The following is a 25,350-nucleotide window of genomic DNA, read 5'->3' on the forward strand; positions in this document are numbered from 1 at the left end:
TTTTTTAAATATGAAATTACCGAAAAACGAAAGAGATTGGACTCTCTCTTTGCGAAAAACCGTTTTTAGACTTTTTTGTTTTTGTCCTGTTCCCATTCTCAGGTCTTCAATTATTCATTCTAAGCTTTTTCCGTAATATCTTTACGGGAATATTCTGACAGCCTGTAATTATTCAGGTTGGAGTATTTCTCAACGTCTGCCACGTTTAAATTAAAAATCGATTCGTCGTTCTTTAAATTTTGACGTCTTGACTATTGTTATTGCTTGTTTAGTTCAGTTCAGTGCTACCTATTTTGGAAAGAAAATATGATTTTTGAACTAATCTACTGATATTGGTACCATTGTTTTATGGGTGACTGGCAACTGAGAGACTGGGAGACTAGCATGTCGCGTCTCCGTTTTCAATTGCGGACGTTACGAAACTTGCGAGAGATTCCAGTCCTGCGGTTAGCGAGCCGTCATTGAAATACCTACCTACATTTGCTAGATACTGGAGTTTTGAGTCTCATCTTTTTTGTGTATTCACGTTAGCGGATGGCCTTAAACTATTTTGTTTAGATTTTATTAATAAATAATCTAATGCAGATAAGCAGCCTTCGTTTGACGTTCCAATTAAGTAGGTACCTACCTACTTAAGTATCTAAATAGAGTAAACCCCGACACTGATGTAGGTTATGCAGGGTGGTTTCGGTTTTGATGTTAATTCAGCATCAGTCAGGTCAGCTTATTTTGTATGGAGTAAAAGTGTTTATTATCAAAAATGAGGCCCATCGAGTCATCGAATTGCTAGTAAGGCCCGTTTCAGACGGGACCGGTGTCGCGCTCGATATAATATAGGAGGCCTTTCTATTCGAATAAAGGGACCTTTGTTTTATGTTTTTAAACGCCCAGAGCTAATGAGTCAACGCGTGTCGGCAGTGACGTCCCTAGACAAAATGCCGCCCCTAGGCGGTGCCAAAATGCCGCCACATTTTTTTTATACATCACTTTTTATCATCCTTTCATGACTCCAATATCTAAGAATTGTGTTGTATGGATACATTACTAACAAGATATAGGTATACTACTAAATCGAATATAAATGCCATCTCTGCTTTAATAGACAATATTGCGAGACTACGGTTTCAGATAGGTACATTTAAAGATACACCTGACAACTTCCATAACTCGCGAGTGACTGTGAAGAACGTGACGTCCAAGGACAGCGGAAGTAAACTACACATCGCAAACCCGACAAAAAAATAAAGTTCTGTTGAAAATTTTATAGTACCTAATTTATATATTTTGTTTCAAACCAGTGAGCTGTTTTTTTTAATGGAAAATATTTCCGTTATTACTAAGTTTAGGTAGCTTTCTATATATACCCAATGATTCTCCTCGATTTGCCGCCCTTTGAGTAACTGCCGCCCCCAGGCGACGCTCAATCTGCCTACCCCCACGGGACGTCACTGCGTGTCGGTACAGACCAAGCCATAATAGATATAAAAATACTCGAATCATACATCATTTTGGATATTTAATATAAGTATAGAATAATATTGTTATCTACTATGGTTTGGCTTAGGCAGGGTTTAATGAATTATAAAAAAATAACCAGCAACATGACGTGTAATAATTTTGTATTCTTAATTCAACGAACACAAATAAGTATGAATGAAAAAGTGTGAACTATTATGTCGAATCGCTCATAGCATACGAAAACTGTTATAGCATGGTTTAGGCAAGGCTTAATAGATTTTTAAAAATGAACCGACACCATCTGTAAATTGTAATCTTCGTTCAATAAAAATAAATACGAATGACTGACAAAGTTTAATGTGCACTATTTATGTCGGATCTTAACAACCTACCTCTACCCTTCGCCGCTGTTAGGTTCGTTTCAAATAGTTGCACGAACGTCTTCTATACGATTCAAATAGGAGATGTCATTATTATCCGATGACTTTATTTTTCAGAATGGTATGATAGACGTCATCACGGACATTAAAAGTAAACCTTTTTACCATCCGGATGACTCCGGTTATGAAGATCTCCAACCGGGATGCTCTCATTCAAACTACAGATCAGTGAAACAGGTACGTCAAATTGTATTTAGGTATTTTATTACTCTGCTTGGCAAAATCAGATACTTACCTTGATTCTTCTTCATCCTCATCCGCTTCTTAGATAGATACTCACAGAATATGGACAGCACGCGACGTCATTAAGAATCTTAGTTGTTCTCCAGTCTTCTTCCATATTCTCAGGTCATAGCTACTGCCCGTAGCTCCGTCGTACTGTTATGTTTCTCAGGAAGGAAGGCAAAGGAAACATGTAGCTTGTGTTGACAGGAACCTGATGTGACCAGTGACGTCCCGTAGGGGTAGGCAGATTGAGCGTCGCTTGGGGGCGGCAGTTTCTCGAAGGGTGGCAATTCAAGGAGAATCATTTGGTATATACCTATTTAGAAATAGCTACCTAAAAATTGGTACCTAATAACAAAATAGCTTTCCATAAAAAAATCAGCTCACTGATTGGAAACAAAATGTAAATTAACATTTTATTTAAAAAATTTTGTCGGGTTCTAGATGTCTAGTTTACTTCCGTCGCCCTTCGGCGTACATTGTGACCAGAAACGACACGTGCATGAATGATAAAAAATAGTCTATAAAAATGTGGCGTTACTATGGCGTTGCCCATGGGCGGCATTTTGTCTAGGGACGTCACTGGATGTGACGTGATGGTATTACATTTCCTTCGTCTCCTTACCAAAGACAAGACTAGATGTTATTATCTTCAAGGTAACCGTCAGGTAATTTACCTTCAAGGATGTAGGTATTTAGACTAGATACCAAGATTATGATCAGGAAACAATATTTTTTCCCGTGAGTTAAAACATAAAGTTTATTCAATCGGAAATGCTTGTACATAAAATTAAGGACAGAATATACGCGTTACAAAAACCGTAAATTAATTAAAAACGGCGCAAGTTGCGTGTCCCTTTTCATATATTTTTAGTGATAACATTTTAATTACTTACCAATTTATTGACGTCTCTCATGACTTCCGGCGCCCTTTACGTTTGTGTTTATCAAGTTTAGAATAAATTATGTAAGAAACTGTATCATATTACATGTTAATAGTTTATTAACCCTTATAACTTGTAAAGTTTGGTAGATATACTATACCTACATAACAGTATGACGATTGTATCTAATTTAGAAATTCGGTTGATAATTTTGAATCAATTTATATGCTCTATGCCTCCGCATTTGGTCCTTCGTCACGCTTTACGCCTCCCGTCATGTGAGATCTGCAGCGCGTAGATTGTTTTTGTAGCACCGCTGTAGGGTAAGGAACATAGAGCTATTAAATAAAGAGGGGCATGGAATCGGCTTTCTCATCCAACTGAATGAATCAGGCCAACAATAGCCGACAACTTAAGAAAAAAAAATGCAGTGCATTACCTACCTACCCATATAATTAATAATGTGAACGTTAATTTTGCCGCAAATAGATTACTAGCCTGCCTCACCATACTTGTTTATATAAGCTGCCTGCTTCACCTTACTTCCATATAACCTGCCGCCCCTAGGTAAGGAAGGTTCAGCCACGGCGATGGAACATTTGAAATTGTTCCACATGCGTGCGGAGTGTCGCACTCTCTGCCGGAATCCGGAACACGTGCCAGCCACGTGAAGTATCTCTTTGTGATTAATTCAATCACTGATAGTTTCCCGAAAACTCGAATTCGTGAGCTTAATTTGGATAATCCAAGTTTTATGAAGCACCTTGGCTTTATGCCTTATCTCCTTCATATCAGGTTATTAATCGCTAATGTTGGTTGAATTTATTTAGTTTATGAAAGGACTGCAGTCTTGTTATAATTGATACAATTTACTAACTCTCAGGAGTTTATCTTGACGCCCCAATAGTTGATTTTTAGTCTGTAGGCCCCAGTTGAGAAACGCTGTTCTATATATTATATTTCATTAAAAATAATTGGACATATTGCTCTTGTCTAATTGGATTCATATATTTTTCAGGAAAATTGGGCTGACATAAAGACTGAAACCTTTTGGCAGACGGATAACTCAAAAGTTAAACTCGACGAAGTTGAACTTCACTCATTCGTTTACGACAATCCTAACCCCAAATATTATACGAACTCCCGTCGAAAAGCAGGAAATCAGGTAACGTTGTTTTGTATTATATTTTAAACTAAGTAATATGCAATTTTGTTAAAATTTCATTATCAATCAAATTAAAGTTATTGCTTAATGTTTTATTTGTAGGTTTACATCAAGCCTGAAGTGGCCATAAAATCTGAAGTGAATCCTATTCAAGCTGACAACGAAACCTGTCATATGAAAAATTTTGAGAATGATCCAAAGGTAATTTTAGATTATTCACTTTTTTTTTTTTTTACCATGTCCGATCTTGATAGAATCATTATGGACCTCCACGGAGTGGAGGTTTGTATTGACAGATTTTGTTTTTTTACGAGAAATGGATGTCAGCAACTTGCTCAACCTATTAGGTCCATACCCTGATACACACACGGCTTTATAGTCCAACGCTTAAGCCGCGCGGCCACTGTGTTACAGTGCATTATCGCCACAGTCAGTGCCACATGTTTTTCTTCCCTTATCTCACATCTGTCAAGTCTCCAAATCAATTATTTGTCTTCGCAGATTTAATTTTAGGATTAAATACCATTATGTAAACCATAACAATATCATCATAATCATCAGCCGCAGTCGATCCACTGCTGGATGAAAGCCTCCCCTAGCTCCCAGCACTCTTATCAGTCTGTAGTTCTTTGCTGCCACGTACCATCCACTGAACTTTACGAGTTCGTCTATCCATTGGGTTTTACGGCATCTCTGTTGGGGCTAGTGCCCCTTAATCATTACCACTGTATGATGGCATTTATTATGTTTTTCTTTCAGAAACTCTTTTACACACAATAATTAATTTTCAATGTGGCAAAGTGACACATCTACCAGAACCATCTACCAACCAAATGATTATAATGAGCTTTATGTTTTTAGGTATAACTATATCAATTATTAACATTACGAATTAAATATTTTTCGTACACATTGCCGGTACCTACATAAATATTGATTTGAATGACTCCATTCCAATGACATTATCAATGGACAACGCACTCGGTACAGTAGCTAGCAAGTAAATTCGCGCATAGCGACTTTCGCACATGTATAGGTAGACGTCACGCATCCATTATACGATATCACGCATCGGGAATTTATAGCAATATCACCTTTATTGTAATGGCGTTAGAACAGTGTTTCTAGTGTCAATGTTCATTTGAGCGAACCCGTTCGAACCGAACCATTCGGTAGACCGACAAAAAGCATTGGGAATTTATAGCAATATCACCTTTATTGTAATGGTGTTAGAACAGTGTTTCTAGTGTCAATGTTTATTTGAGCGAGCGATATCGATATTAAAATATGAATTATGCCATTCGGCAGACCTGACAAAAAGCATCGGGAATTTATAGCAATATCACCTTTATTGTAATGGCGTTAGAACAGTTATGCCATTCGGCAGACCCGACAAAAAAGTGAGTGTCATTTTTGTTCCAGACGCTTCGTCTATATTAATGTCATTGCTCCATTCATTCAAAAACTGCGAGCACGTGCTGTTGATTTTTTTTTGTGTTAAATATAAAGTTAGTGGTACTTACCTAATTATTTTTATTTAATTTAGTAGAAAATATGGTTAACTATAGTATGTTTAAATTTGGTAACCGTACGTACTGAGAAGCAAGATGTGGGGATAACATTTCAAGTTATTAACAATAAAATTTATTTTTTACTGTGCGTCATACGCAAGAAACACGGCTGTATTTTGCCGAACAATACCCACTTTCTTTATATTATTAATCCGAGTTCTTATATGTTTTTTTTTTTGTTTTAGTTTATTACTCCAAAGAAAGAATTCGCTGACATTGTGAGTCTCGAATTATCGTGTGAGCCGACAGAAGTACAACCGCCTTACGATGACAATATACAGATTGACGAAAAAGATATTAAAAAAGAACTTCAGGAATATAATGATGGAATATGTCGCACTGGCACAAGTATCGGAATTAAACCTAATCATAAAGACATATTTGTATGCCGCACTTGTTCTGATATTTTTCCATCCTTAAATCTACTAAAGACTCACGAGATGTTACATAATAAAACAGAGACAAAAACTACACATACCGATGTGAGCCTGTTTAAATGTGATGAAGGTAATATCGCATTCGAACAGCCTTGTGAAATGCAATTAAACAAAACGCAACGTATTGGTGACAAGCCTTTCAAATGTGATGAATGCAATTACTCAGCTTCTCGATCTCATCACATGAAATTGCACAAAATGTCTCATTCTGGTGAAAAACCATTCAAATGTGAATTATGTAATTTATCATTTATAACATCTAATAACTTGAAATTACACAAAATGATACATTCTGGTGACAAGCCATTTAAATGTGTTAAATGTAATTATTCAACTTCACGATCTGATACTATGAAATTACACAAAATGACTCATTCCGGTGAAAAGCCATTTAATTGTAATAAATGTAGTTTCTCAAGTATAACGGCTAGTCACATGAAAATACACAAAATGTCTCATTCTGGCGATACAGTATTTCAATGCGTTATTTGTAATTTCAAATGTAAATCATTTTCTACGATGAAATCACACAAATTAAAACATTCTGACAAAAAACCATTAAATTGTGAAGAGTGTTCTTACTCATGTATAACTTCTCAGCGTATGGTTATACACAAAATGACTCATTCTGGGGAAAAGAAATTTAAATGTGATGTGTGTAGTTATACATGCATACAATCTAGTGCCATGAAATCACACAAACTTACTCATTCAGGTGAAAAGCCATTTAAATGTATTGAATGTAATTTCTCGTGCATTACATCTTCCCACTTGAATTTACACCAAATGAAACATTCCGGCGATAACTCATTCAAATGCGATGTGTGTGATTACTGCACATCACGATCTTATAATATGAAAATACACAAAATGATTCATTCTGGTGAAAAGCCATTTAAATGTGAGTTATGTAATTACTCATGTATATCATCTTCTCGTTTTCAATCACACAAAAAGAAACATTCCGGGAAAAAACCATTTAAGTGCGATGTATAAATTCTCACGTAAAACGACTAGTCACATGAAAATACACAAAATTTCTCATGTATAAGATCTGCTACGTTGAAATTAAACAAAATGAAACACTCTAGCGATAAGACATTTAAAATGAACTGCCTGTAATTTTACATTTATCTGCTCACTTGAAATTACACAAAAGGAAAGATTCTGAATTAAGGAATTTATTTAAAAGTGATGACGTAAAATGACGTAGTGATAAAAGTAATTATAATCAAATGTCATTATGCGAAAAGACTCCTGCTTTATATTTTCGTATGCATACAATCTGGTGACATAAAGTGATGGGTGTATTTTCAAAGTGAACATATTCCACTTAAACAAATTTTTGGCAAACGCCAAAAATAAAATATATTTATATATTTACATAATATATATTTGTCATTGGAATAAGTTCATTTTGTAACAACTGGTAGTCTACAAGATGGAATGCTATTAGGTTCTTTTTTTAATTTTGTTTTAAGTTTTTTTCCCATATACTAATTTCGAATAATAAAAATCATAATCATCATCATCAGGGGCGCGACAACCTAGTGTGGGTCCTGGCCTCCTCTAACAGCTCCCTCCACTTGTCCCTATCCAGTGTGGCCACTTTCCAATTTGGAACCCCCAGAATACAGCAGTTGCTGGCAGTCCCATCCAACCAGCGAATCTTTGGCCTTCCCTTCTTCTACGCCATTGTCGCCATTGGTTCATTGTCATTCATACGGTGCACATGACCTAGCCATCGCAGCTTCCCAATCTAAATTGATGAACTGCGCTGCAATCTTCGTACAGCCTGTCAGCTCAGCGTTATATCTTCTCCAATTGGTGCCGTCCCTGATCGGTCCATATATACGGCGGAGAATTTTTCTTTCAAAAATGATCAGGGCTCGTTCATTTCGCAGAGTTAATGTCCAGGTTTCTGATGCTTAAGTGAGAACTGGCTTTGCAAGTGTCTTGTAAACAGTGCTTTATATAAAGATCATAATATGTTCAACAATTAAGTTAAGTAGGTATGTGTATTAATTAAAAAAAAAAAAAACATTGTTTTTATCTACAAAATGTTTATTACCTACTTGAAATCGTACAAATGTAACAATAATTAAAATATGTGTATATCTCATATTTATTTATACCTATCAAATATAATTTTGTTATAGTCATGATATTCAAGATTTCCGTTACCGTATCCGGAAATTTGTACGTAAACTGTTCACCGCAGGACACTTCTTCGTGCGCCGCAGTACGTGAAACATGAGTTCGTGTAACATTTAATCAAATGACGGCTTCTTCGTTGAACATTTCACCGTGGAGTATATTTGTACGTATGCTACAACATGTGGCGAATTTTATGAGATGTCTTTACCAGGTTAGGTTAGGCTAGGGTTAATCTAATTGGAACAGTACTATTTGCAAACTAACGCCGCATTTTGTAAGATACGTACAAATGTATTCGACGGTGAAATGTTCAACGAAGAACTCGTCATTTGATACAATGTTATACGAACTCGTGTTTCACGTACTGCGGCGCACGATTAAGTGTCCCACGATGAACTGCATACGTATAACTTACATGTAACCTTCCGTTACATACCTCTGGAAGGCGGAGCATTCACTTTAAAATACTTGTACTTGCTTGAGCACTTTTAGCTATCAGTCCTATGATTCACGAGCACCTATTGTTTTTTTATAATTATTACATTTTCACTGAGGTTCTTCAAATTCAAGGTGGTGATGTGCTATTTCTCGTCAGTTTATTTATATATTTCATTCATAAAATCAGTGACCTTCGTTTGCCGCCCTTCACAATTTTCTCGGAGTCACCTTGACGCAACTTTAGGTTTTCTCTATTTTTATGTACCTACCTACCAACCTTATAATCGCCATATGTTCCAATTCGTATGCTTAGGTACTGTTTCGCAATTACTAAATTCTATTATTTGGTCTTAATAATTAGGTAATTTCTCTTTTTATTGTGTTTGAAATATTATGTTATAATAAGTACCTAGGTACTGCAGTGGCGAAGGGTGGAGGTAGGCTGTTAAGATTCGCTATAAATAGTGCACACTAAACTTTGTTAGGCATATGTATTTGTTTTTATTGAACTAAGACTACAATTTACAGATGGTGTTAGTTAGTTTTTAAAAATCAATTAAACCCTGCCTAAACGAAACCATAATAGATTTGGTCTAATTTGGGCGATACGACAAAATTGTGCACACTTTTTCATTCATAGTTATTTGTTTTCGTTGGATTAAAACTACATATTAGACATATTGTTGGTTCATTTTTTTAATTCATTAAGCCCTGCGTAAACCAAACTAGAATAAATAAAAAATATTATTCTATCTATAAAATACTCAAAGTTATGTATGATTTAATTGCATAATTTTAGATATTTTATAGATAGACATGTATTTTTTGACTATTATCTATTATGGCTTGGTTTCTCAGGGTTTAATTGAATTTTAAAATCTAACCAACACTATCTGTAAATTGTAGTCTTATTTCAATGAAAACAAATATGTATGTCTGAAAAAGTTTAATGTACACTATTTATGGCGGATCTTAACAGCCTACCTCCACCCTTCGCCACTGCTAGGTAGTCACTTCCACTTTTTCTCAAATAAAACAAACTAATCATGAAAAACGGTTTTTCAATGTACCTAGCTACTTATAGACTTCACATAACATAATAATAATGTCTACCTATGTACATTTTATGTTGCAAAGGTTGAGTAATTTTTGTGTTTCAATGCGTTAGTGAGTATTAATTCAAAAATGTTGTATTTTCAATCTATATGAACACCCACGGTGGCCGCGCAGCTTAAACGTTGAACTATAACGCCGTGGGTCCCAGGTTCGAATCCTGGGTCTGGCAAGTACACATATAGTTTTTCAATTTGTGTGTGAGTCAGGGTATGGACCTAATAGGTTGAGCAATTGGCTGACATCCATTTCTCGTAAAAACAAAATCTGTTAATACAAACCTCTTCTCTGTGGAGGCCCATATAATCCTATTAGGATCGGACATGGTCGGAATCAATGAAAATATATAACTAATTGCAGCCGACTAGGAATGGAATGCTGAACATTGTTTATATAGGTGCATTTTTTCAATGCTGATGTATTATATCTATAAATGTTCATGTAGGTACCTAGGTAATATTAATAAAATTGTGGGCCCAATTTGGAACATCTATTGAAGATTAGCCAAAATAATCCATAGCGTTTGTATAAAAAAAAACTCTTAATGACATTCAGTTTCCCTGTTTTTTCTAAGCTTTACTAATTTTATTGTAATTCACATTTCAATATCATAAATTAATATAGTACCTACCTAAGTAAGGTTTATTATAATATTTTCGTAAGGCACGGTTGATTTTTTAAAAACTAACTATCTAAAAACAAAATATACGGTGACAGGCAGTTTTCTGTGCTTTATTGATGCCGAATTTTAACAGGCTACCTCCACACTTCGCCACTGAGAGCATCTGCGTAAAAATTTCTTTTTTAATTAATTTTTATATTCCGACAATGTCCGATCAATAGGATCATATGGGACTCCACAGTGTAGAGGTTTTGTATTAACAGATTTAGTTTTTACGAGAACTACAGCTACTTGCTCAACCTATTAGGTTCATAACCTGACTCACACACAAATTGAAAAACAATATGTGTACTTGCCAGACGCAGGATGCGAACCTGGGACCCACGGCGTGATAGTCCAACGCTTAATCCGCGCGGCCACCGTGGGTGTTATATAACTACACACAAAGCTTATTTTAGGCAGGGTTGCAGAAGAACAATCTATACGAATGACTGACATACAGTTTAGTGTGCACTATATTAATTATGTCAGATCGTAAGTCTAGTTCCACTGTTCGCCACTGTACTATATTTTTTATGTGATGTTGAAAATTTTACCTACCTATTCTTGCAAACCAATATTTTCAACGACAATGGGAATTATAATTTTTATAGAAATAATGTAATTGTGATAATTAGATGGCAACACTGAAAACAGCCATCTCTCGTCTGACAGCCGTCATTACTTAATATGTTAGTTTACATAAACGTCACGATCATGCATTCAGCCGTTTAATTAATGACTAAAGATGGATATAAAACGTGAACCAGACCTTCGCCAGTCTGATGAAGAAGGGCAGCCTTTCTATGATGTCCCAATTATGCATCTAAACATTAGAGAACCCGACATTCATGTAAAACAAGAAAAATCCGACGACGCTGGTTGCAGTTTTGGGGTTAGTTTTTTTTTAATTTTAAGCTTAGAATTTATTAATAAATACATCAATAAAATGGTGCTAATTAATAAAATACTCGCCAATTTGCTAATCACTACTAAAACACGAGCTTGTCACTAATTATAAATTCTGCTACTAATTACAATTAGTAAAACTTCACAAAGTGATTTTTAAGCCTCAATGACATTGAGCTACTTTACAAGCTGCTTGTTGGTGAATTAACAATCTGTTTGTAAACTCGCTCAGTGTCATCATCGAACAAGCTAACAAGAAGATTGTAAACAATCTACTGAGAAATGTTGAAAGCCAGTCAACTTTACAAGCTACACGATGGGGTGTGGGCCTACTGCGTCTGCGCAGTAGAGTGATGGTAGCGACCTCCCGGTAAAAATATGAACTACTATAGAGAATTGACATATTGACGTACTGTCAAAATAGCAGCGAAAATGACGGTCTCAACTCGCTAGCTTGTTGGCTTCTGAGCGAGTGGAAAGTTTTGTGTGTCATCATCACAATCGCACTAGCTGACTCGCCCGCTTTTAAATTCGCCAACAAGAAGCTGGTAAAGTAGCTCAATGTCATTGACGCTCAAAACAAGATCTGCGAGTATTTTAAACATTCTGTTTCTCTATTGTGTAGTATATCATAATAAAATGCATTTTGCTGTCAATATACATACCACATTAACCCGAACTTCGATAGTTTTGACAAGTATCTGTGCACTAGAAGATATGGCATTTAGGGTTAAACTCGGGGAACACAGAATTATTGGGAACTGAAATACCTAACGGGTGTGGGGTAACAGGCAACTGATCTTGCGTGTGGAAGAATATGTGTCAAGAATACGTCGAATAGTGACAATTACTGTTTTAGTTTATCCACTGACGCTCAATAAATATTGGTGTATTTGAAGGTTTTAACACACACTTTTGCACGTCTTTAATGTTTGTTTCATTTTCGTAGGACACTCACACAAAACTCTGCTCAAAATGTAGTGTATTGGGGTATAGCGTATCTGAATTATATTTATTAATTCCGTTATGTGGTTACACTGTTCCACAATTCACTATAATAACCATTTCTCGTGAACCGTTCGGGCGTCTAGGATCATAAGGGCGAAACTACAAAAATGGCTGTTTTGAGTTAAATATTGCATTGTCTTTCTAGAACGCATTTCTATCATATGTACAAAGATGAAACTCGTACGTATAGCGGTTTGCCAGATATTACTTGGCGTATCTACAAATCCACATAGAATTTTAATGTCATATGGGTGAATGTCCTCTTACACCTATGTGACTCTGACATTAATGCCGATTAATCAAAGACACTTCGACGTAAGCGGCGTTTCGCCTTTATGTCACTGACATAAAGTTTAGTTTATGGAAGTTTCGTAATTTTTAGTTTGGCGTAAGTTGTCAATTTGACTTAAGTAAACACTTGTTATCGGTTCATATTTGCATATCAACAATGTTTTGGAGAGGTAATGATTGTGGATATCTTTAAACAGAACCAACGTACAAGCATGCGAAGTAAGTAATTACTTATGTATATTTAAGTTATGTTATTTCGACTCCTAACCGGTCAAATTGTTTTTAAATGTAATCTGATTAAATATTTATATACTTACAGCATCATTATAAATCATGTTTTTGCAGATCGAAATACAGAATTGGAAGACGAAGAACTGAATGTTTTGAACTCAATCATGTACCAGATAATACACCGACTAATGATTATAATTTCAAGGAGAATAACTCTGATAAACAGTTAACCTTGATGAAATATTATAATGAATTATTGTTCATTTGTTCAGATACGGCTTTATCTACTAGCTGATTGTATTAAGAATACGATTTTTTTTCTCAGACATGCATATTATCATCTTAGGAGTTACTTCGTGGTTGCAGAGCTCAAGATAATATTTTCGAGAGTTTCTCCCTGATACGTTACCAGGATGGCCAGCAAAATGACTAATGGAAAATAATGCAGAATATTCACTCATAAAAGACAGAATTGAACTCTATTATGTATTATATAATTTATATTTTATATATTTTTTTAGAAAACCGGACTCAAAATATCTGTCTTTTGTATTAAAAATACTATTTCTTTTCTTAGACGTGCACATCATCCCAGAATTTACTTCGTGGTTGAATAGTGAAACAGGATTTTTTGAAGAGATTGTATTTCAGCCATTACCAGGACATTCGGAACAATTATTATTGTCAGTTTTTATATATATTAGAACCTACGCATGAACCACCATTATATGCTGAATTTAACCATGGTATATACTTCATAATATTATTTTATGAAAACAGATAAAAGTGAGTTAATTCATCGATTTCCTGTAGAACAAACTCATTTACAGCATCTCAGGAATTACTACGTGTTTGAATAGCTCAACCGGTTTTTTGAAAAATGTCATGGATGCCCAGAAGAAATTACAATAAGAAATGATGTCGGTGATGTCCGATAATGTTCAATTCAGAAATAAGATTGTGTTTTTGATGAGTTAAATAGTAAACGAACACGTATTGCTAAGTCGTACGAATGCAAAAGAAATAAACATATAACTAATAGACAAAACGAAATGTCATATGTTTCAGTTACAGGTAAGCAAATTGAAGGAAGTTATTTAAAGCCCAAAGACTGTTCTAAATGTCCCAGAAAGTGCAATGACAATTTTACCGAAACATTACGACAGACAATGTTGAATTCATATTGGTCTTTAGGCGATATTGAAAAACAAAGACCGGATGGTGCCACAAGATGTTCATTATAAAACATAGTCGTTCCCAAAAATTCCGATAGTTAATCAAATGTACTTTGAATCCGTGCACTCGCAAATGAAATGAGATTCCGTTCATGCGAAAATCGAAAACTAAAGCATTTGGATATAAATACCATCCATCCGCAAGGTACTCTGCTGTTCAGATGGCACACAAAAAATACAATCTAACTGAGATGGATCAACAAAATTTTCTTGATTTTTCTGAATTAAAAAAATGCACATAAGAAATATAGAATAAAATAAAAATAAAAAAGAATAAAAATAAGAAGATTGATGTGGATAGAGAAAGTGTTATACGATTCATACGGATTGATACGGATGGAGAAAATATGGATTTGACGAGCCATTCAAAATGCTCCAAGTCATACGAAGAGAAACCAGAATAATTAACAATTCATCTTTTCGACTCCAGCCTAAATATAACGCATCACTTTCCCTCACTGCGAAAAAGATATCAATGGGCATTATTCAGGAACAATATCATTATTTTTACAAGTCTTTAAAGTTGTCAAATCTTGAAAATAATTAGGAAAACATGGATGAAGAAGATGCATAACAAAATTATGTATATAGTTAGATTTAGGAATAGAATTTGATGAAAGAATTTCGCCTATCTTTTGTATTATCTATATTGTATTATGAACAAATATTTACCAGTAACCTTATTTGAAAATATTTTGAGAGACAAAAGGGCGAATGTCTCCCATTAATTATATTTTATTTTTTTTCCCATCTAACTAATGTCTAAAATGACGATATTGATGCTCTACATTACTCTTATGAATATGATACAATAGCTTTAATTTTTTTTTGTATTTTTACGGTAAGAAATTGTTTTTTTTAACAATAAAAACTATTTTCCCATTTATTTCAGTACAGTGTTTTTGTAGTTTCGCCCTTATGATCCTAGACCCCCATGTTGTGGCTACTATTTACCTAATTAACATGTTTTTATGTCTATGTCTATGGTTTCGTCATTTTGCAGAATATTTTGAACGAATATCATCTTTGTAAATTCAATGATGGAGTAACCTAATGAGTCTGTAAATTTATCAATATTTTAAACAGAACCCAACCGCAGACCATAGTTATTATAATAAACAACATTCTTATAGAAAATACATAGTGCCAACCGCTAATAACAAAAACACGCGATTTTGTCACTCGAAAATGTGTAGGCATGTAGAAATTGATAAAAAAACATTCATTGTGTCATCCAGATGTCGATGCACTGCAGTACAACGTGAGGTGACCCTATGTTCTTTCTGGTGATTTCGGCAGATTTTTTAACTGATAATGTTCGTTTAAAGGTTCAAAATGTGCTACGGGATGGGAGCATCAGTCTGATAACGCTTTAAACACCAATAAAAATGACATCACTCACTTATTTCCCGTAGCGGCAGCTTACTGTGACGTCACGTGATAGTACGCGACAATACATGCACCTCAATATATTTCGCGCTTTATCAACTGTTGGAATGTCGCACGTTGGACATGTATGTCTATTTTGAACTTATAGACGATGCTAACATTGTTTTAAAATGACCATTTCTTTCAGTAATTTTCAAGCCAAACCATTTTTTTTTAAATATTAGTTGCACGGACTGTACCTACTGGCTAAAGTGGAGATAAAAACTTCTCAAGTAATCAGATTCAAGTAGGAGATGACATTGTTATTTGAAGTTTGGTATTGTTTTTTTTCAGAAGCCTACGATAGACATTAAAATTGAACCGTTTTGCCATCCGGATGACACCGACTATGAAGATCCTCAACCGGGTTGCTCACATTCAGACCACAAACCAGTGAAACCGGTATGGCCAATTTAATATATTTCATGTACTCGGCTTGGTAAAACACATTACTTCTTGCTTCTTCATTCTCGCCCACTCCTTATAAAGATAGTCACGGAATATAGAAACTCCACGACATCTGTGGATTAGCAATCTCGTGGCCTAGTGCGTTAGGCACTCGGCTCTCACCCGGGGGCTCCAGATACGATCCGGTGAGATCACAATATATTATGTGGTTTTCTTAAAACATAGGTGTTTATTTGATGGTTTCAGTTCTAATGATGCTCTACTGATTCAATACACTACTGTGATAAGACCTAGGGGCGGCAGGTTATATGAAAGTATGGTGAAGCAGGCAGGTTATATAAAAGTATGGTGAGTCAGGCTGGTAATCAAGTTGCAGCAAAACTTCCACGTTAACATTATTATATTATATGGGTACCTACGTTAAGCCTCAATTACATTGAGCTTCTTTACGAGCTGTTTATTGGCGAATTTACAATCTGCCTGTAAAGTCGCCCAGTGTAATCATTGAATAAGTTAATAAGCAGGTTGTAAACACTCTACCGAAAAAAGTTGAAAGCCGGTCAACTTTACACGCTACACGCCGGTGTGTGGGCCTACTGCGTCTGCGCAGTAGAGCGCAGTACCAACCTCCCGGTAAAAAAACGAACTACGTTCCGTAAAAATAGTCGCTGGCTTGTGGCTTCTCAGCGAATGGAAAGTTTTGTGTGTAATCATCAAATCGCAGTAGCTGAATCGCCCGCTTTTAAATTCGCCAATAAACAGCTCGTAAAGAAGCTCAATGTAATTGAGGCTTTATAATGACTCAAAAGATCAAAGTAAATCCTCCGTGATGTCATGTATTTTTTTTCGCGTCGCTATTTCTTGTTAGTTGTTGGCTATTGTCTGCCCTGCTTCATTCAGTTGTATGAGAAAACCGAACCCCTTTTTTATTTAATACCTCTATGGATTAGACCTTATGGCCAGTTTTAGTGTTAAAAATATTATATATAATATTGCACGTCCTTCCTGACCACACCGTGACACAGGCGTCAGAAATAGTTGATTGCATTTTTTTAGCAATACTAAAAAAAACAACTAAACTTTCAAATTTATTTGTGAAATTGTAGTAAAACCGTTTCACTTTCCAAAAATATGTATAATTCTTTTTTGTGTAGAATTTAACCATATTAATTAATTATACTAATACTATCGACCAAGGGTACATGATGTAATTTGAATTATAATTGACTTAAGTTTTGTACTATTCCATTTGAGCAGTTTTTTGCGATCCTGGTTTCGCGATTCAGAATCTTTAGGCACTGCGCGCACTAACCAATGGTAAATGCACAATGACAACTAATATACTTTGTTTATTTTGGCTTATATAATAAATTAATACAACCCATACGCTGCGTCTAACGTAACTGGTGCGTTGCCCATCAGATGACCATTAAATATAATTAGCATGCTATTTAGATGTGGTAATTAAATATTAACTAAAAAGTACTCAGCGAATGGGTTTTACATGAGGTAAAAACCTTAATCCGTTAGGATCTTTATTTCATATCGGAATACAATTTCTGTGAGGTTGACAGTTGTTGAAATATTAAGTACCCAAAGCCATAATTTTACCAAGATGGCGTCCATTGCCCAAGGGTACCGGATAAGCACCCGGAAAATTTGAAATCAGTTAAAAAACTGAGTTAGGGTCAATAAAAAAAACGGTTGCTCTTTGAAATAGTTAAATACAGACGCTTAATCAAGCTAAATAACATTTTTTTTTCAATTAAAATATCCAGCTTGATGTCAGGGGTTACTTATAACTAAATGTCATCTTTAACGTACAGTGTTCAACCAATGTGTGCTACTAACACTCACGTATGCCTATCTAAAAATACGTGTAGCGCAACGTGGAATGGAAATATGAATGATGGGTATAACATGGAAAGATCACATAAGACTATCACGGCAACAGTACAATAGCTGGACAAATGCCTTCCTACAGTGGTACACAAGTGGCACATACGTCACAAGTATGGCCTAAAATCCACTTAATAGAAAAAACTCATAAAGTTCAGTGGATGTACGCGGCACCATATAACTAGAACTAAAATTCTCTATAACTCCTTAGTTACAAGCAGACTTGAGAGTGGGTCTATCGTTTGGGCCCCGCATCAGTTGAAGTACGGCCTTGTGGTGGAGAGAGTCCAAAAGATTTTTTTAAGACTCCTTTACTTTCGGCTGTATGGATATTATCCTTGGCTCTATCCGACTGATTTTCTCTTAGGGATGCTTACATACTGTGGCTTAAAATTTAAAAGGGTTCTTTATTTAGCTACATATTTTTTTCAGACTTATACGTGGCGTAAATGTGAACTCTGCCATTCTTGGTGGTGTTGGCTTGTGTGTTTCTGATAATTACCTTAGGAATCGAGGGCACCCGTTGTTTGTTCTCCCACGGAGCAGAACAACCCTGCCAGTAAGCCAATTGGGAGGGCAGTAACCATGTTTAATGAAATCGCTTCGGATATTGATATATTCCACTTACGTGAGGGTGAATTTAGGTGGACGTTGTTTTATAAGATTTTAAGATAGGGTCTATCAAAGTTTACTCTGTGTGCTTCCATCTACTTTTATTTTGTTATTTATTTTATTTATTTTCTTATTTTATTACTTATTGTATAACTCAAATTTCTCTGTATTTTTCTTTTTAAAAATTATTACCACTTATTTTATGTCATGTCATGAACGCTTTGAATTTATAATTTGTTATGTTCATTATATGTAAAATAAATAATTTTGATTTGATTTGATTTAGGGACCAAAAAGAGTGTAGGGAGTTAGGGCAGGCATTCATTCAGTAGTAGTTTGACCCCAGTTGATGATAGTTTTACATAATATTAAGAATGTTGATTGTTAATTAAATTCTTCCTACATGTTTTTTTTTAGTTTATTACTGCAACCAACGAATTGGCAGCGGTTGCGGATGTCAAGTCAACTTCGAAGCTGGCAGAAGTTCATCCACATTATGATGACAATATATATATAGATATAGACAATCAAGATATTAAGAAGGAGCTCGAGTATCATTATGACAAATTGATAAATGAAGATGGTATATGTCGCACTGGTACAACTATTGATATTCAGTCAAACGTTACACGTCGTGTTTTAGTACCAGATGTTATAAAAGTAAAAAAACTTAATCATAATATTAAAAAAAATGTATGCTCTATTTGTTCTGATATTTTTCCATCATTAAAATTGCTCAAGAATCACGTGATGTCTCATAAAGAAACAGTGGCAAAAACGACAGGCCTACTTAATTGTGATGATATTAATTTATCATGCGAACAGTCTGGTGAAATGCAATTAAAAAAAACTAAAAATCCTGGTGACAATCTATCCAAATGTAAAGAATGTAATTACACAACTTCGCGATCTCGCAATATGAAATTACACGAACTTACTCATTCTGGTGACAAGCCGTTTAAATGTGAAGAATGCAGTTTCTCTTGTATAACATCTGCTCACTTGAAATTACACAAAATGAAACATTCCGGAGAGAAACCATTTAAATGTCTTGATTGTAATTACTCGTGTTTAACGTCGACTAACATGAAATTGCACCAAATGACACATTCCGGTGAAAAGCCATTTAAATGCGAGCTTTGTAATTACACATGTACGAAATCTACTAGCTTGAAAAGACATAAGTTTAAACATTCGGGCAATAAGCCGTTTAAATGTGTTGAATGTAAATACACGTGTATAACATCTTCTCAAATGAAAAGACACAAAATGACTCATTCTGGTGAAAAGCCATTGACTTGTGTTGAATGCGATTACTCATGTATTACATCTAGTCAAATGAAATTACACAAAATGAAACATTCTGGCGACAAACCATTCAAATGTGTTAAGTGTGATTTCTCGTGTATAACATTTTCAATAATGAAATTACACAATATCAAACATTCTGGTGATAAGCCATTTAAATGTGATGAGTGCGATTTCTCATGTTTAGCATCTGCTCATTTGCAATTACATAAAATGAAACATTCCGGCGATAAGCCGTTTAAGTGTGAAGTGTGTAATTTTTCATGTAAAACATCTTCTCAATTGAAATTACACACAATGACACATTCTGGCAATAATCCTTTTAAATGTGATGAATGTAATTATTCCTGTATAACATCTGCCACCTTGAAATTACACAAAATGAAACATTCTAGCGATAAACCGTTTAAATGTGACGAATGCAGTTTCTCATGTATAACAACTACTCACATGAAATTGCACAAAATGAAACATTCTGGCGACAAGCCATTCAACTGTGATGAATGTAATTACTCGTGCATAACATCTGCTCACTTAAAAAGCCACAAAATGAAACATTCTGGCGTTAAGCCATTTAAATGTGATGAGTGTAATTTCTCGTGTATAACATCTTCTCACATGAAAAGACACAAAATGACTCATTCTGGAGAAAAGCCATTTAAATGTGATGTTTGTAGTTACACGTGCATACAATCTAGTTGCATGAAATCACACAAAATAAAACATACCGGTGATAAGCCATTCAAATGTGACAATTGTAATTTCTCATGTATGAAATCATCTATCATGAAAGTACACAAAATTAAACATTCTGTCGATTAGCTATTTAAATGTGGTGTATTCTGCCCCCATAAGCATAACGGCAGCTATTTGCTTAAGTTAGATTATGAAATAGTGAAACATCACGTTTTTTCAACTTTCAATTATGTTGATGAATCTTTTGATTTATAGTATAAAGCAAAAACCAATATATTTTTGATCGATGCTGTCTTTTTGTTTATAAATCTCTTTAAACTGTCATCGTGTTTAGAATAACTACCGTTTTCGTGAAAAAACGAACAATGTGTCGATTTTTAAACTGAAATTAATTGAAAGACACTTCGAGAAAATATATTATAACCAATAGAAAAAGTCTTTTTGAAAAAAGTAAGCCACCCCGGCAGGAAATCGAACCCTGCATCTCCTGGGTTTACACCCCGTCCGTTGCATTTACCTCTATGCCACATGGCGACGTACTAATTGCGACAAATTTTAACAATTGGCCTTTTTTAATACCTACTCATTACCGTTCTTCTAAATCAAGCTACTTTGGATATCGATTTTTGTTTTATTAAATCAAAGTAACTTGTGTAAAGTGTAACTTACTTGAACTTGCTAATAATTTATAATTAACTATTTCTTTTATTCAACGAATAATTAACAAGATTTAAGAATGCACCATTTTGATTATTATTGTAATTGTTGATTATTGATTATAGTACGTCGCCTTGTAGCATATAGGTAAATGCAACGGGCGGGCCATAAACCCAGGAGATGCAGGGTTCGATTCCCTGCCGGGGTGGCTTACTTTGGTTGTAATATATTTTCTCAGAAAGTGTTTTTCAAAATTATGTATGTTCAATAATCAGAATGGTACATTCTTAAATCTTGTGAATTATTCGTTGAATAAAAGAAATAGTTAATTATAATACTTACTTTTGACTTTATGTCAAATGGTTCAGAATTTTATGTAGAGCATTCTTTAGCTGTATACTAACTCAATTTGTGATTTTCGTCTAAAGGCTACCCTTTTCCTTATGTAGGCAGTATATAGGTTCTCATAACATGAAGCATTCTGTAAATAATCCATTCAGATATTACAATCTTATCACATGAAAATATACAATATGTCTCATTTAAATGAGAAGTTTTTATTTTGCCATGTATACACAAAATTTAAATTTCTGGCAGTATATTCGATCGTGTGCTGTGTCTCATGCATTACACATACTCACATAAGCCACGAAATATTGGCATTAAGACGATACATCAGTGCAACGGAAAATAATTTTCAACTATGGGCGCGACGAAATTTTGGACTCGCTGGCATTCGGAGAGAGAACGTTGAACTGGGAACACGTCAATTTTATTTGTTTCGTGATGGCGACGGGGGTATTAATTCTTAAATCGTGTAAAGATGACTGAAAAACGTTACCCATTTACTTGAAAAAGAAAACATTTCAATGAATATATTATTATTGTTACTAATATAACAATAAACAGAACATTAAGGACGCATGTTGGATTTATATCACAAATATATTTCGTTCGGCATGCATCATTTGCACCCGCGACCCGCAATCCGCGCATCGCCTAGCCACGATTTTTCTAGACCATGCCTCAACTGAGATATAGCCTTAAGCCAATTTAATGTGTTGATAGTAACTTCTCAAGTAGAAACATGTCATGAAATTAGACAACATGAAACAATCTGTCGATACGCCATTTTTAATGTACGTTCTTGTCAATACGCCGAATGTGCGATATTGAATATTACATGAAATGGGCAAAATTTTGCCTAAATCATGAAAAATGCAAGCCCGTTACCTTATTCATGAATTAGACAAACTATCTGGAGAGTGCGTGATTTCGGCAGTAATTTTTCTGTCTAGTTCATGTATTGGACAAATTAGATAGTAGCGCTACGGTGGTATTTTTTGCAAATAAACTAAATGTATCAAAATGCTCATGCATTGGTCAAAATGTACATATATTATCTATGGTCAAAATAGATGATCGCGCTCCGGTGGTATTTTTTGCAACTAATCAAACTAAACAAATGTGTCAAATGTCATTGATTATAATATAAAAATATATCAATCAATAACTGCAATGATGTTCATATCCATTTACTATGCGCAAAAAAAATCTAGAATTATAATATGATAACGGAAGAATTTTATTGAAAAGTATTTTCGTGATTTGATTCGTGCTTGGTCGATTGAATGTTTGTGATAGTTTGTTGACACTTGATAGCTAACCTCAAAATGGTCATTCAGTTGAATACTTTAATTCAGAATTACAAAACCTAACCTAACCTAATAATAATAATATTATATTATGTCCAATTATAACTAATAAAACCACCCGTATTAAATTTACTTTTTCTTCTGTCATGTTGACAGTTCAAGAATTCCATACCCTGGCGAATTCATGTACTCAGCAGAAAATTTACCTTATTCATGAATAAGGCAACAGGCTTTACTGTTACATGAATTAGCCAAAATTTAGCCCATTTCATGTAATAGTCAATTTCGCACATTCGGTGTAACATCAATACAAAGAATGACTCATTCTGGTGAAAAAGTTGCAACTACTCATACCTACACACAAAAAAGTTGCAAAAAGTCACTCAAATTGACTTATTCTGCGAAATAGCCATTTAAATGATGTATTGAATGTTATTGCACCTATAATATATAATCAAAGTACCTATTTAGTAGAATGTAGAAAAATAAATAATAAATTAAATTAATAATTAGTAAAACGTCAAAGCAGCTTCTCATCAAAAACCAATATGCAAAATCAATTATTCTGGTGCAGTGATGCACGAACCGCGGCTTCAAATAGCATTTCTTGTGCCCCAAAATGATAAATACCTAGGTAATCACCAAATATGTCACTATTAAATTTGAAATATTAAAATGTATGTCTTGTATAGTAAATATATCATTATTTTTCAACACAAACTTGAATCTTCTTCTTATTGTGCCATCCCCTAGCGGAGGTCGGCCACCATCAAAGCGATCTTATCTTTGTCGTCTGCTACCCCGGAACAGTTCAGTGGAGCTGCACTGTTCCAATCACGGAGGTTCTTAAGCTACGAAATGCGGCGCCGTCCTCCGCTACGCTTCCTATTGGCCTTGCCTTGAATGACAAGTTGGAGAATGCTGTATTTTTTCCTGTCATTTGAATACCTATGGATAAATAAAATTGGCCCTTCTTTCAAAAAATAGTTTGTGCCCCACCGTTCATTCTACTGGATAAAGATTTAAATTTGCTATTTCTCGTTAGTTATTGTGATGACATGAATCCACACAAGATGGCTCAATATGCTTAAAAGCCATTTGAATTGGGTGAATTTGTACAATCTTTTATTTTAAATTCGCACGAAATATAAAGATATTATCCAGCTATAGTATAAACTAATGTTTGGTCGTTTATTTGTTCATATTATGTTCATTTAATTTCTATGAAAAATATAATATCCTTCAACCCTTGTTCTTGTGTTGTTATTTCTGAGATAAAATTGTAATTTAATTAGTTCTGTTTTTGAAAATGCACCCAATATATTGAATAGGTACCTTAGGTAGCTTATAATCAATCTATATTTTTACACTCTGGATACTTACATAACTTTTAAAAATATATATTATTATGTACTTACTTACTTCATTTTAATAAACCATTTCTTTTATTCAACGAATAATTCACAAGATGTTGAGAATGTAACATTCCATATAGGTATTGAACATACATAACTTGAAAACACCTCAGATATACCCACTAGAAAAAATTATAGTTGAAAAAAAATACCATGTTTGACAGGATTTGAACCCGTATAACTACTGGTATCGCGCCAACTGAGTAGTGCAACCAGCACTCGAAATTGAGAATTTTACGAACCTGAGCGCTCGGTAATTTTATGAAAATATTAACATAGTTATCTAATTTTATGTGTTTTATAAAAAATAAGTGTGTGATTTTTTGTTATATTATGGCCATTCTAGCTCAAATGGTAAAATATTTTTTTCTATGAGACGGAACGACAATGTTGCCGATTTTACGACCCGGAACGGCGCTCCGGTGCGTTCCGGTCCATTTCGAGCCCTGATTGCAACCAAAATTTGTAAAGTTACCTAAGGATAATCTGTAAGCAAGATCAAGATTATATTACATTATTATAATCAGCAGACGTTTGAAGCATTTCTTATACCTGTTACCTACCTCGGGGAATAAGACAAAGGAATCAAGTGACTTATATGTTGAAAGAAACCTGAGGTGGTATGATTCTCCAGTCAGCGCTCGAAATGGAAAAGTTTACGAACCGGAGCGCTCGATAATTTTCTGAAGATATTTAAATTGGCACCTATCAAATTTTATGTTTACTTTATAAAAATTAGTGTGTTAGATTTTTGTTGATCTAGCTCAAACGGTGAAATTATTGTTTCCACGAGACGGAGCGATAATTTTACCGAGTTCATGAGCTGGAACGGCGCTCCAGTCATTTCGAGCCTTGATTCTCTTACATTTGTCTCCTTACTGAAGACTAAATTTCTATGCGGCTCCTGAATAAAAGGTAGGGAAACGGGTTGTTCCTTGGGACATTTTTAATTATTTTACAGTCAGTACAAACTAAATTTAACACCGTGACAGTACGCGACATGAATGACAAAATGCGCAATAGCAACCGAAACTGGCACAATATCATAC

General features: G+C 34.7%; 1 long non-coding RNA gene across 1 annotated transcript; it reads left to right on the forward strand.

Annotated features, from left to right (window-relative positions):
* Window positions 1-11,236: 11,236 nt before the first annotated feature.
* On the forward strand, window positions 11,237-20,999 carry LOC147076442 (uncharacterized). The gene is made up of 3 exons (XR_015069628.1): window positions 11,237-11,444; window positions 15,946-16,053; window positions 18,988-20,999. It is a non-coding gene; the product is annotated as an uncharacterized LOC147076442 (long non-coding RNA).
* Window positions 21,000-25,350: the final 4,351 nt, after the last annotated feature.

The sequence above is a fragment of the Rhyacophila brunnea genome, unplaced genomic scaffold (genome assembly GCF_057557595.1).
Source record: "Rhyacophila brunnea isolate RB1 unplaced genomic scaffold, BYU_Rbru_1.0 scaffold_13, whole genome shotgun sequence".
Taxonomy (NCBI): Eukaryota; Metazoa; Arthropoda; class Insecta; order Trichoptera; family Rhyacophilidae; genus Rhyacophila; species Rhyacophila brunnea.